We start from the raw sequence: 12,513 nt of genomic DNA, 5'->3' as shown, positions 1-12,513 counted from the left end.
CTCTATCTAGACACTGTATTACAACTTGTACTTATTTAAAACTTGCAATTGTTCATTGTCATCTGGGATAATTTGAATACTGTCAGACCAAAACTGCATTCAGCTGACTGGCTATACTGATTTCAAAAACCTTTGTCAACAGTCTAGGTCGAGTCTGCTCCTGTGTGCAATAAGAGATCCCATCAAGGAGGCTGCAATCTATTTTTCTGCAGAGTGATACATATGTCCAAAAATTTTGAAGTATTGCATAAAAATCCATAAATTAAACCTATTACACTGCATCATAAATTCATTGATTTCTTCTTTGTTAAATGAGGTATCGTGTAGGCCTATTGCCTTGAGGTCATTGAGATTTCTGCTGCACAAAGAAAACCACAACTCTAGTCCTGTCTCCTCAGCTACAAAAAGGAATGGTTTTGGTCCAGCAATTAGTTCTAAAATGAAAAAGGACATGTAAGAAACTTGTGTGTGGAAAACTGTGCCTAGGTTTCAGCAATGAGTAAATTGAAATGCCTGATGCGCACAGAGACAGCAGCTGAGCTGCAGGGCAGACACGAGGCATGGTAAGGTTGTGCTGGTTTAGGTACAATTCAGTGAATACATGTGAACTTTAGCGTCCCCTGTCATCTTCCTCCTCCTGCATCCCTGGAGGACTGCTTTGTCCAAGTATTTGGGAAGCTGACCTTAACAGAAAGTGTGAGCTGAGGCTGTCACGTGGATTAGCCATAGGGACAGAAATCCTTTTCTGACACATCTGAAAAAAAAGCTCTTGCTGCCCTTGCACAACATTTCCTGAAAAATACAGGGCAGAGCTCTCCTAGCAGATCACCAGTCTATTTTCCTGCTAACTGACTTCTTTATCAAATCCTCTCTTGTACTTCAGCACACTTTCTCTCCCACACCCCGCCTCCATTGCAACATCAAGTTCAATGATTCCCAGGGGTTCTGTTTTTCCTTACCCCACATCCCTCTGATCCTGAAGTCACACTTAAAATCAATAGATAAGATTGCAAGAAAGGAGAAAGTTACAAAGTCATATTTCTTTTCATTAAAGGAGCAACAATTACCTACTTTTGTAAATAAAAAGATTTTTCTGTTTATAAAGGAAAACAAAGCACAGTTTTCGTTTGTACACTTCTGTACTACCAAGTCAGCCCATTTGAAGGCATACAGTTTTCCACCCCTTTCCCCATACACAATCAAACAAAGTCTGGCTACATTAGTAAACATTGCTAATACAGAGAATAATTTATTCTCAGATGGTAAATAATCAATTAAGATTCAGACTAAGGCACATTTCTCATAGCAGAAATGTTGCCTCTGGAAAACAGGGCATTTATAACATCCAGATTCTCAGGTACAATACTATAAATGATGATGCTACAGTAACTTCAGAAATAAATCTTTCTCTTAATTGGAGCTTAAAATTTCAAACTCAAGACATATGAGTCATATATACACACTCACAGTATTGAGACAGTTTGTATCTGCCATCCTGCCATGCTTCTGACAAATTGCAGAGAGAAAGTTCTAACTTTCTTTAATCAGACTGAAATTATATAGAAGTAACCCAATGTTACCTGGCTCCTATCTCCTATTACCATGGTTTATATTATCCTTCCACATTCTCAAGAGAACTGAACTTTCTGTGAAGATTAATGCTACACTCACTTCACTGCACATTAATGTAGAAGATGTTATTACTTTGAGTCCCCGGAGTTCCCACTGGCAAATTATATTAAATCCATGCATTGTCTCTCCAGGTATCCTGACATGCCAGCCTTAGACCTGCTGTAAATTCAGCCATGGCTGATAGCAGGACTTTGGCCAGAACTTTGATTGAAGTATACACCCACTTAAAAGAAAGAAAAAAAACCCACTTGGAAATACATACCAATGCAAAACTAGAATTGTTTCTTCCTATGCCATCCCATTGGTTTCTATGGGAATAATAGAGAAGCTGCCAAGCTTCACTTTGAAATACTGATATTTTTATAAAATTATAAGACCTTCATATATTGACCTATTAATTATATTATTTAATTTAAGATATTTGTCTGTAAGGATGTGTTTTTCAGAGCACTAGTATTTGTAGAGATTCACCTCTACTTTTTTAAGGGAAATATCCTCGAAATTGCTCTAAGAAAAATTTATGGGATGAAAAAAAAATATTTCTTATATATTCCCTATGTCTTCTTGCCCAAACAAATAAGGAAACATTGAGAAATTTAAACGTTGTATGGTGTCACCATTCTTTAGAATTAAATTAATATAGTCTGTGCAGAGACTTAATAAGTCCTCTCAAACTGCAGATTTACTTTAGTACTTACCAAACTTAACTTCCCCTTCAAGCCCTGCAAGATTTTGGGTTAGGAAAGGAAAATAAGCACAAGCAGCTCCGATCTGAAAACTGTACAGATGCTTTCCTTCTTGGATGCATCCCTAACTGGTATTGTAATTACATATACAGATTGAAATTATACGTATCAATTTTGGTGCAGAAGTTAACAGAACAATGGAGAAAGGACAGTGCCCATAAATTTTTAAAATTCTTGGAAAGCAAGATCGTATTCAGCAGCCCATCACCCAGCAAAATGCCTGGCATAAAAAAACTGTCTCTCTGGATCTGAAGGCGCACTGATGGTATTAAATCCCACAACTTCTAATATACTCCCACCTTAATACCTGAAGTAGCAAAGCTCAAAATTATGAAACAGGCCAAGGAGAATCTATAATCTAAAGGTCCTGTTTTACTTCCCATTTAATATTTGGATCAAGAAGCAAGACTTGAGGGATTTACTATTTCTGTGTAGCTTTAATATGGGTAGCAACAATTTAATGGTGTTAATCTTCTGATCCCATTATTAATGATTTCCAGTCTTAGAGTCAAGGTTCCTTTCCTGAGAATTCCCAAGGGAACAGAGGCAGGCAACATGCAAACACAAGAGAGGGGATGAGACTGATAAAAGTGATACAACTGAACATAGGCACTTACCACATATATTGAGAGCAACAACTTTTTTTTTTTATTTTATATGATTTTAAATAAATATCATGAGGGCTTTACTTACCACAACTCTGTTCTTTGAAAATGTGCTTTTATCATATTTTTTATAGGGTGAAACTCTTTCTGTTACAGGAAATAGAACTCTGCAGAGTTCTATGTAGGTAAAAAAAGTTGCAGGTAAAGTAGACCTTTGGGAAAAAAATGGCCTGTAAATCATATGCTTGTCATAGTCATACCCTTCATCCTGAGAAGATCTACTTCTTCTAAGTCATGCCAGTTTCAAGCTGCCTGTTTGATGGATGCACTCAACTTGCAGTAAAGAAGTCTGATTTGTGAAAGTTGGGTTTGGATCCTAAAGGTGTCTTATAAGATTTCAGGATTCTAGACTAAACGTCAAACGAGAAGTGGGGCTTATTTTCAATTTAATTTTCACATTTTAAGTCAATATAAATGTAATAAAAAATAGCACTATGGAGCAAGCACTTTTTTATTCTTGCTTCTCATAACAGCTTAGATTTTCCCCCAAAACATAACAGAAGAATTCACACTATTTCCCTTGAAATATTTTTTTAAATTCTGTTTGACTTTAGAAAGGATGAACTTGAACTAATTCACTGTGTGTCATAACACTATGAAATACTATGGTTTTCATTTATAGCCCTCTCCATTAGCTCAAAACTATAATAATGCCAACATTTCCATAAAGCATTCAGCAGCAAAACATGACCAGATTCATAGACGTGTCTGTCTCTCTCTCTGAATGTGATCCAGATATAAAAGTCTAGTGAACATGCATGGTCTAGACCCTGTGCACTTTAGGTGTGTTAATAGTAATGTCAGAAAAAATTGCACATAGAGGCAGTTTTACATTTAGAAGGCAACACTATCTGAACTGCACCTTGAGCTAAAAAATCATTTTTTCATCATTAGACCCCAATGCAGAAAGATACTGAAAGATGAAGGTAATTTTCCACGTTAAAAACTCACTTTCAAATAATTGGCTTTTCAAGTTACTAGACAAAATTGCATTCTTTGAAATGAGGCAATGAAACTATTCCTTGTCAATTCCTGTCAATAGGATACTGATTTGGCTTTCTATAACAATAAATGTTTACAGGCTACTTACCTTACCTCAGCAGTAGCAAACTAAAACAACTATGAATACACACTTTCAAAATTAGACCAGCATCTTCTAAGTACTTTAAGGTTTCATATTGGATTTTAAATGTTATTACTGGATTTCTTGAAATGCTTAGTTGTATAATTTTTTACAATTTATGTCTGTGGTGCAAGATTCTTCACAAATTGCTAGTGTATAAAAGACCACTGTTCCTTATGGGTTTTTTTAAAAGAAAATCCACTGTAAATCCACTTGGGGATCCAGGTTCTAGAGATTCTAAAATTAATTGCACATTCTCTCCCTTGCTGATTGTCACACATGATCATTTCTGCTTTGTTTTCTAAGTGGAAAGAAAAAAATCAAATGTGCAAGGTCCAGAGCAATCTACTGACTTTGATGCCTTTGTGAGTCACTCGTAGTAATTTATTCAACACAGCCATGAGGCTTTGGTGACTTCTTTCACCTGATAGAAGAAATCATGAAACTCTTCCTTTCTTCAAACCCACGTGGGCCTCAGTGGTCATCATGTGAGGAGGAAAGGTCTGGAAATGTTATGCTTCTTCTTTTCTCATTCTTACCCAGTTTATAAGTACTTTTTATGCTCTCCTGATTGTGTTTTATCAGAGAAATGTACTCCTTATGAAATAAATACAATGAATAACATGTTTCAGGGATAGCACTGCTGTTTCCTCCAAACTCTGCCATTTCCCAAAAAGCTAATTGTACCCTATGGCTAAAATATAGCTACTCCCTTGTCTTTCTTTAATAACTTGCATATCAGAAGCAATATTTTGTTAAGTAATGGCTTACACGCCTGGACAGGTCGCAGTACTCAGCTGATGCTAATTGCATTTGCAGCTGAGAGTGTGCCCCGCGGCAGTTCTTTCAGATCAGCAGCCAGCCCCAACCTGTCACTCCAAAGCAACATTTGTGTGACTGTGCTCTAATTACTCATCCACCCTGTGCACATGACCATGGGACTTTCTGACTTGCTAATCTATGGAGAACTGCCAGGCACCAGATACTACATCTTCTATAGCATTTAAGACCAATTTACAGTATTTCCAAAGACATATTCTGCCAATTCCCACTGTAATCACCAATAGCTGCAACAGCTGCCCCCAGAAAATAAATTCTTAATGTGCATCTTTCAAAGGAAGAGGCCCAGACATGAATCTCCATAGAAGACACCTGGTTTAAGACTCTACCTGTTACAAGGAGGATTCCTGGAGAGAACAACTTGCAGAACAAGAGACTGAATTAGTCTTGGAGAATTTCTACAAAAGAGACAATGCCCATTTTAATAAACCAAGACTATCCTTATTCTCTGGATAAACAAACCCTTCATGTCATTCATTATGTGAAGATTCTCTCTGGATTTTATTCCTGTTTCTGTCTGTTTCCTGTTGCACAGATGAACGCCATGAGCTCTCCTTAAAACCACCCCAATATGGCTGTTGCTGTGATGAAGAGCTAATAGTCCATTGCTTCAGGACAAAAGGGAGTGGCCCTCCCAATCTGTTGTTTTGTAGGTAAGGGGCACAAACAGACTTCTAGCTGTCTGATCAAAACGTAGCTATTGATTAAATGACAATGGAAACAAAATAGCAAATCTGGATTTTGGAACTACGGGAAAGTAAGTGCCAGCTTATATGCATAGCCTCTTTATGTTTCAAAAATAGCTTTCTCCTTCATAAACAGTGCCATTGATTGATGCTATTCAGGCAAATGTCTAAGAACATTTTGTTCAGTAATTATTGTGGGCTTGAGCACACAGACTATAGAAGAAAAATCTATTTTAAGCCCAAAACCCAGTGTGCCCTTCACTTCAGGCAGGGCTGTGACTAACAGAGATGTCATCCTTATTATCTTTACCAGATGCAGAAGCTCAAAACAAACCATTGAGCTCATTAAAGACACAAGCATGGGATAGCATCCAACAGTCATAGCAACAAATTACTGGGCTCCAGGCAAACTAGCTAACTACAAATTGAAGTGGGGAAAAAAAGTGAGCATAAGATACACAGTAATCATTCACAGCAAACACAAAAGTCAAGCCAACAGCAAAATTCTTGATGGTCTTTGTGCTGCCAAGGAGGAATACACCAAATGCTATCATGTCTTGATAGCAGATAAAAAACTGATTGTTACTAAATTACAGACAAAAAAAAAATGCAATAAGCAAGCATGCAGCCCAAGATCTGATTAACACTTTTGCCAGGTCAAAACTTCATATGCACTTCCATGTCAGTGATGCTATGTACCTCCCTCCCTCAAGCATGCCTGCTACACTTCTGGGACTTAAGCAGAGTTCTAATTCTTCTGGCCAAAGAACAATTTCCCTAAAGCTAGTAATTTCCTAGAGTTCTATTGCTGTTAGGTAGAAAGAGAGATTTATTCTTTATTTTCAACTGCACAAAATTATTCTCTTACCATTTTGCTGTCTGCACCTCAATATACGTTGTGTTCTTTTATTTGTTGTAGATGAATTTTCACTGGAATTACACAATGCTAATCAGAATAAGAAAATTAACAGGGCTCAGGATTTGGGCAAAGGATTTTATAGGTTTTTTCAGTTTTGCCTTACTTATAAATCCATTTCTGTTTCTGCTATTCTTATTTCTTTTTTTGGGGGTCTTGTATCTCATAAAGGATTCTTTCAGGTTTACTGACATAAAGCTCTACTCTCGCAATCCTGAAGAAGAAACAGACCTGTGTTTCAAATGGGGTTGAATTTCTGTCTCTTGCATTTCTCAAAATCCAAAAGTGATAGGTAGGAGTTAGAAGTATTGTTATCCACCTATCTCAGGTTTCTGGGTATACTGGAAAAACACACATTTTCTTTAATAACATAATTTTTATGCATTCTAATTAAAATTACCACCAAGAGGGTAACCAGCCAGTGCTAACTGGCTCCCTCTGGAAGTGGTCACAGCCCCAAGCCTGTCAGAAACCAAAGAGCACCTCAATAATGCTCTAACCCATATGGCTCATTTTGAGGCAGTAGGGAGTTGGATTCGATGATCCTTAGGAATATCTTCCAACTCAAGATATTCCATGACTTTACTGTCTCCTGTGGTAGTCTGTTGCTCACAAAGTGGGCATCTACTTTATCACTGAGACCTATGGTTTCATTGAAAAGTAAACCAGTGTTAAAACTCACTGGATATATTCCAGCACCGGCCTTGAAAGGTTTGGATAACCCTTGGAAAGGATCAGTGTAGAAAGCTGAAGTTCAAAAGGGTTCTTACAGTGGTCTCAAGTCCATGCCTAATTGCAAGGAGGAAAGAGCAATCAAAGCCTGGTAATGAAAAAGCAGTATCTTCCATCCTGAGACAGCCAAAGACATCATGGGAGACTGTCAGGAGTGTGAATATGTTTCAGCAAATCAGTGGATAGATGCAAACTTTATCTCACTATCTTTATGACCATGAAATTGTTACCAGTTGTGGCTGAAAATTGAAAACAACTTTGAGAAAGTGAACAAAATTCTGCCCACATTTTATGGGTGCTTTTTCTCCAGAAGAGCTCTAAGCAGACTGGAATCTATTGGATTGTTGCTATTCCTGAACAAACACATTAGCACAGCAGTTAAACCTTGGTCCATTTCAGTCAAACAGAAATATTGTGGCCTCTCGCTCTGCACCTGCCATATTTTTCACCTCCTCTGTTAGAATGCTACAATTCATTGTTACAAATGTGGAATTAAAGCAATACCTCTGAATCCAATTAGAAAAATGGAATACAGTCAATCTAAGTTTTAACAAATAAATATAGCTGAGTGGAACACACCAGTATTCCATAAGAGCCTACTTTATCTCTGGATACATTTTCAGTGCCCATTCATTATCTCTAAAAACATCAGCTTCTTTCATCCATAAAGATGAAATGACCATGCTGGTCAAAGCACTAAGTTTCATGTAGACTTCTTGTGAAACTTTAAACAACTAAAGGAATAGAATCTTTAGTATGAAAAAGCCTTTGTGTTAAGAGGTCTGCCAGCAGATATGAAGGGTCATCCTCAAGACACAATCCAGTAGCTGCCTTTGCAGAGGCTGTCAGAAAAAAAGTCATTAAAGAGAAATAGCTAGATCTAATACAAAGAATATGTTTCTTTCATCTGCAATTTTAAGCCTGAGTTAGCTTCCTGAGCACACTAAGATTTAAAAAATAGCATTTTACAGGTAGATATTCAGAATCTCCAAAAGAAGAGGATATAGACTAAAATCAATTCTCCATTGAACCATTTCATTTTACAGTATCCTACAATACTACAAAAGAGTTCAGCAATGTACTGGGTATGACTCATTTTTCATGAAAGTGTCTTAAAAATAAAGCACAGAAGCTCCTTATGAATTATCTCCCTTTGAAAAGACTTGAAAGACCGGACTGCAGATTGTTGACATGAAGATGTCAGATGAAAAGAAAAACTATCCAATCCATTTTATTGCACACTGGATATATTTTCATTGGACTAGACTATGCACTCTCATGAATCACAATTCTAAATGCCAGGAAAAATACAGTTTTAAGACTTATTTAAGGGGTATTAATGTTGACCGCTATGCCACTTGGAAAATAGGGCATAATTTAAAAATTACTAAGTAAAAGTTATAAAAGATAGTCATTAGATATTCATTAAACTATGATCATTTACATTTTGATGGTTCATAATAGTTTAAAGATTGTTATGAAAACCTTTTGCATGCCTTTTTACATGGTAAAGGCTAAATCCCTGTGGAATTATTAGGACTTGACAGCTCTACATAAAGTTGAAATAATGAGGTTTGGCATCTGAGAGCTCCTTAATCCCCTTCCATCAATACTGCTGCAATAATTGCAAATGTCAGACTAAAATGACTGTGAGCCTCAGACATCTGTCACTTAAAATTACACAAAAAAATTGGTCTGATTATTACACTGTATGTTTTATCACAGAACCACAGTATTGAACGAATAATTACTACAGTTTGTGCAGTTTGATAGAAAGAAAAAAAATTTAAAGAAAATGAAAACCAAAGAAACAAAACCAGAAAGACTAACGCACACACAAAATACCCACCCACACTGGTCTTTCAAGGAAGCCCTCCTCAGAAGAAAATTTTCCTCTTCCATAGGATGAGACAAACTGTAGCTTCCACCATGTATTCATCCAAGCTCATAAAGAATGACATTGGTACTGTCACTGAAAATAAGTTACACCAGACCCACATTTAGTAACAGAAACCAACAGTATTCAGATATACCCATGCTACCTCTTCAGGGCAGTGTCATGTGATGTTTACAATTTTAATCAAGACATTTTTTTGCCATGCACGTCCTTGAGATAATCTACATTTTCTGACCTGTTGAACTGTCACAGATCACTGTATACTGATACAATAGTACACTGGAACTCCTTCCCTTTTCCACAGACGCTCCTCAGCATTTTTGTACTTCCTTACAGGTTACGGTGACTGCAAGCTGCTGAAGGATTACACACATTTAGCTCAGTCTGATCACATTGTGATACAAAGATTGCTTGACATGGAACGTGCAAGGACTTCAGCCAGCTTTGTTAAATAATCATGATTTCAGCTAGTTCTTTTAATCCTGTTGCCTTATATAGCTCTCATAATATTACTTTCCCAGAGATAAAAGCTTTTGATGCTTTTTGGTTACTTGGAAAATAAATGTGGTTAATTTTTTTTTGTTCATTCTACAGTACAAATGTGAGGGCTTGCACAAACTACCCATATATTCAAATTTCTGCTTGGAATAAGTGCTGTTCTTAAATAATTACAGTTGCTGTAGAACCATTAAAAAACTTTTTATCTTACAAAATAAAATCTTTTTATTAATTGCCTCTCTATTCTTCCCATGCATTTGGGTATGAAGTCTGAGGCACTGGCAATCTACCAGACTTCTCAATGGATAATTTCCTCTAAATGATGAACTAAAAGTATTTTTACTTCTGTGTTTTTAGATGCTTTTTATTGTTGCTATGAGGAAGTCATTTATTACATTGCTGTGGGATAGTCAGCATCTTCTCTTTATGTATGCTCCTCTCAAGACATCAATATATATACACATATATAGATCTGTTTACTCATTAAATTACCCAAACCCATCTTGATATCAGAACTAGGAAACTCACAATAGACTATTCTTTGCTCATGCAATTTGAAGACAAATATTTGAAGGGAAATCCAAAATGTTTTAACACTGAGCCTTCAGGGTTGTCAGACAAAAAGGAAGGAATAACATAAACAATCTTTGGAATATACCTTAGCAATTCCAGAGTATCTTACGTAACACCTCCACCTACTAAATTTTTTTCTACTTATGTCCTAAATCTAGAGGAAAATGCTAATGAAGAAAGCTGCATCTCATCCCCAGTCAGAAGAGAAATGTTATGTCCTAAAATTGTACAACACGCTTATTTCTCTATTTATCTTCCATACAAGCCAGGTCCAGCTTTTCTTCCATATTCCCTCTCATGATTGCAAAGATTTTCATACAAATACTGTAAAGAGTCTCCCCTCCCCCTGCCCTTTAATCCTTTATGAAAACCTGGTCTTTCTGGGAAGTCTACAAAACCCTTGATGCTGACATGTCAGGAAGTAATCTATCTTCCTAACTGGCAGTATTTATTGGGTTTCCTTACACTTCTATTTGTCATACCTACACAGCATCTTATGTCTTAGACTTAATTCCTAAGTACCTGGGGCAAGGATCATTTATTAACTCTGTTTGTACAACATCAAGTGCAACAGGGATATGATTTATGCCAGATGTGACAAATTAAATAAAGAGCTTGTCTTTCCTCTGATAGTCTCAAACAATGGTTTTCAGGACATTTGTAAAACAAGTACTGGGACTGAATGAAATTACTTGGAGAGTGACCTCAAACAATAAATTCTATGGATATTCCTCTCAAACTTATGAATGCTTTTCAACTTTGGTGATTCTCCTAAAAATTTTCTATTTCAAGAAACCTTTCAACAGTTTTTTTCCCAAACATCAGTACCTTACTAAAGTGAATATGAGTTTAGGTGCATGAGTAGAGAACTATAAATGACAGACTTACAGATAGAGGGATCTGTCAATTACAAATATTTGTGCATTACTCTCTGGTTCTGTGGCAAGCACTTGATCAAATCTTAAAAATTCCCTTTTATCAAAAATTAAGTAAACACATATAGACACAGATTAGGTTTAACATTTATAAACATTTCCTAAGGGGCTTATCAGTCTGTGGGTTCACATGACTTATGTGTTTTATAAGGACTACATGATTATATGTATGCAAAGCAGGTATAATTTGACATTTCCCAGGTTTTTCTCCAATAAATATGGAAACAGACTGCATACTCCTAAAATTTAAGGCTGCATACCATATTGGAATAAAATCAACTGTGGTTGTAAAAGGATGCGAGAGAAAGGATTTTCAAAACATGTATATCACAAGTTGTTACTATTTCAGTACAGGGCACTTAGTCTGATCTATAATCAGGTTTAAATTGTACACACAATTTCTGACCTCAGTCAAACTACTGAAAGAATGAAGAAATAGCAATCTCTTCCTATAAACTGTTGAATTTCCTAACTGGGTAGAAATCCAGCTGGTAAGACTGCATACAAATAAAATATACTACGACAATCCACATTACAATAATCTAGTTAAATTTTACTTAAGAGTATTCTCAGAAGGAACAAGTAAACATGCCAAGGGAAAAAAAGAATTCCAACATACACAAAAAAACATTCTTTAAAACCCTATGTCAGGAGAAAAGCATTGTTACTGGGAAGAAGGGAAAGCACAAAGAAAGTGCTTTTCATATCAAAGGCAGCATTTGGCAGGAGAACAGGCATTGGTTTCCTGAAAGAATTCTTCTCAACACAGTCTGACATGAATACCCAGGAACAGAAAAGAACCAAGTCAAAAGTACTGACATGACAATGGCTCATGGTCTTTAATCTTTGTTACCTATGTTTCATACAACTTAGGACACACAGCTTCTCACAAAACAAAAACTCTGGGGATTTAAGCATAAATCTGTCACACAATGCTCTTTTTTTTTTAACTGCAGGGTCTAGTCATCCTATGCTTGTTTTTCTGGTTTTACATCTGGAATAGCAACTAATGATATATCTTGACAGATACAAATATTACCAAGGGGGAAGATCCTCTTGCCCTATGGCAAATGGAAATGATTACAGAGAGATCTAGGCTGGGGGATGTCACAGCAACTGGAATACACACTGGCAGAGAAGAAGCCCACTGGCTGTGGGGCACCAGATAGAGCATGTAGTAATTATACAGCTTTATCATGAGTACCAGGATACAACCATAGGTTGTGCTTCTCCAGGCAATTATCCATAATCATATCTCACAGATATCCAT

At 36.5% G+C, this 12,513-nt stretch overlaps 1 long non-coding RNA gene across 4 annotated transcripts in view; it reads right to left on the bottom strand.

Annotated features, from left to right (window-relative positions):
* Positions 1-12,513, bottom strand: part of LOC116999937 — a 161,957-nt gene that overhangs the window by 103,946 nt on the left and 45,498 nt on the right. Inside the window, exon 2 of one of the 4 annotated variants that reach the window (XR_004418662.1) lies at positions 9,190-9,312. The exons of the other annotated variants lie outside the window; for them this stretch is intronic. This is a non-coding gene — a long non-coding RNA (uncharacterized LOC116999937). The remainder of the gene's footprint in view (positions 1-9,189; positions 9,313-12,513) is intronic. 4 annotated transcript variants of the gene reach the window in all.

The sequence above is a fragment of the Catharus ustulatus genome, chromosome 9 (assembly GCF_009819885.2).
Source record: "Catharus ustulatus isolate bCatUst1 chromosome 9, bCatUst1.pri.v2, whole genome shotgun sequence".
In the NCBI taxonomy this organism is placed as follows: domain Eukaryota; kingdom Metazoa; phylum Chordata; class Aves; order Passeriformes; family Turdidae; genus Catharus; species Catharus ustulatus.
This window is presented reverse-complemented; position numbering and strand designations above follow the sequence as displayed.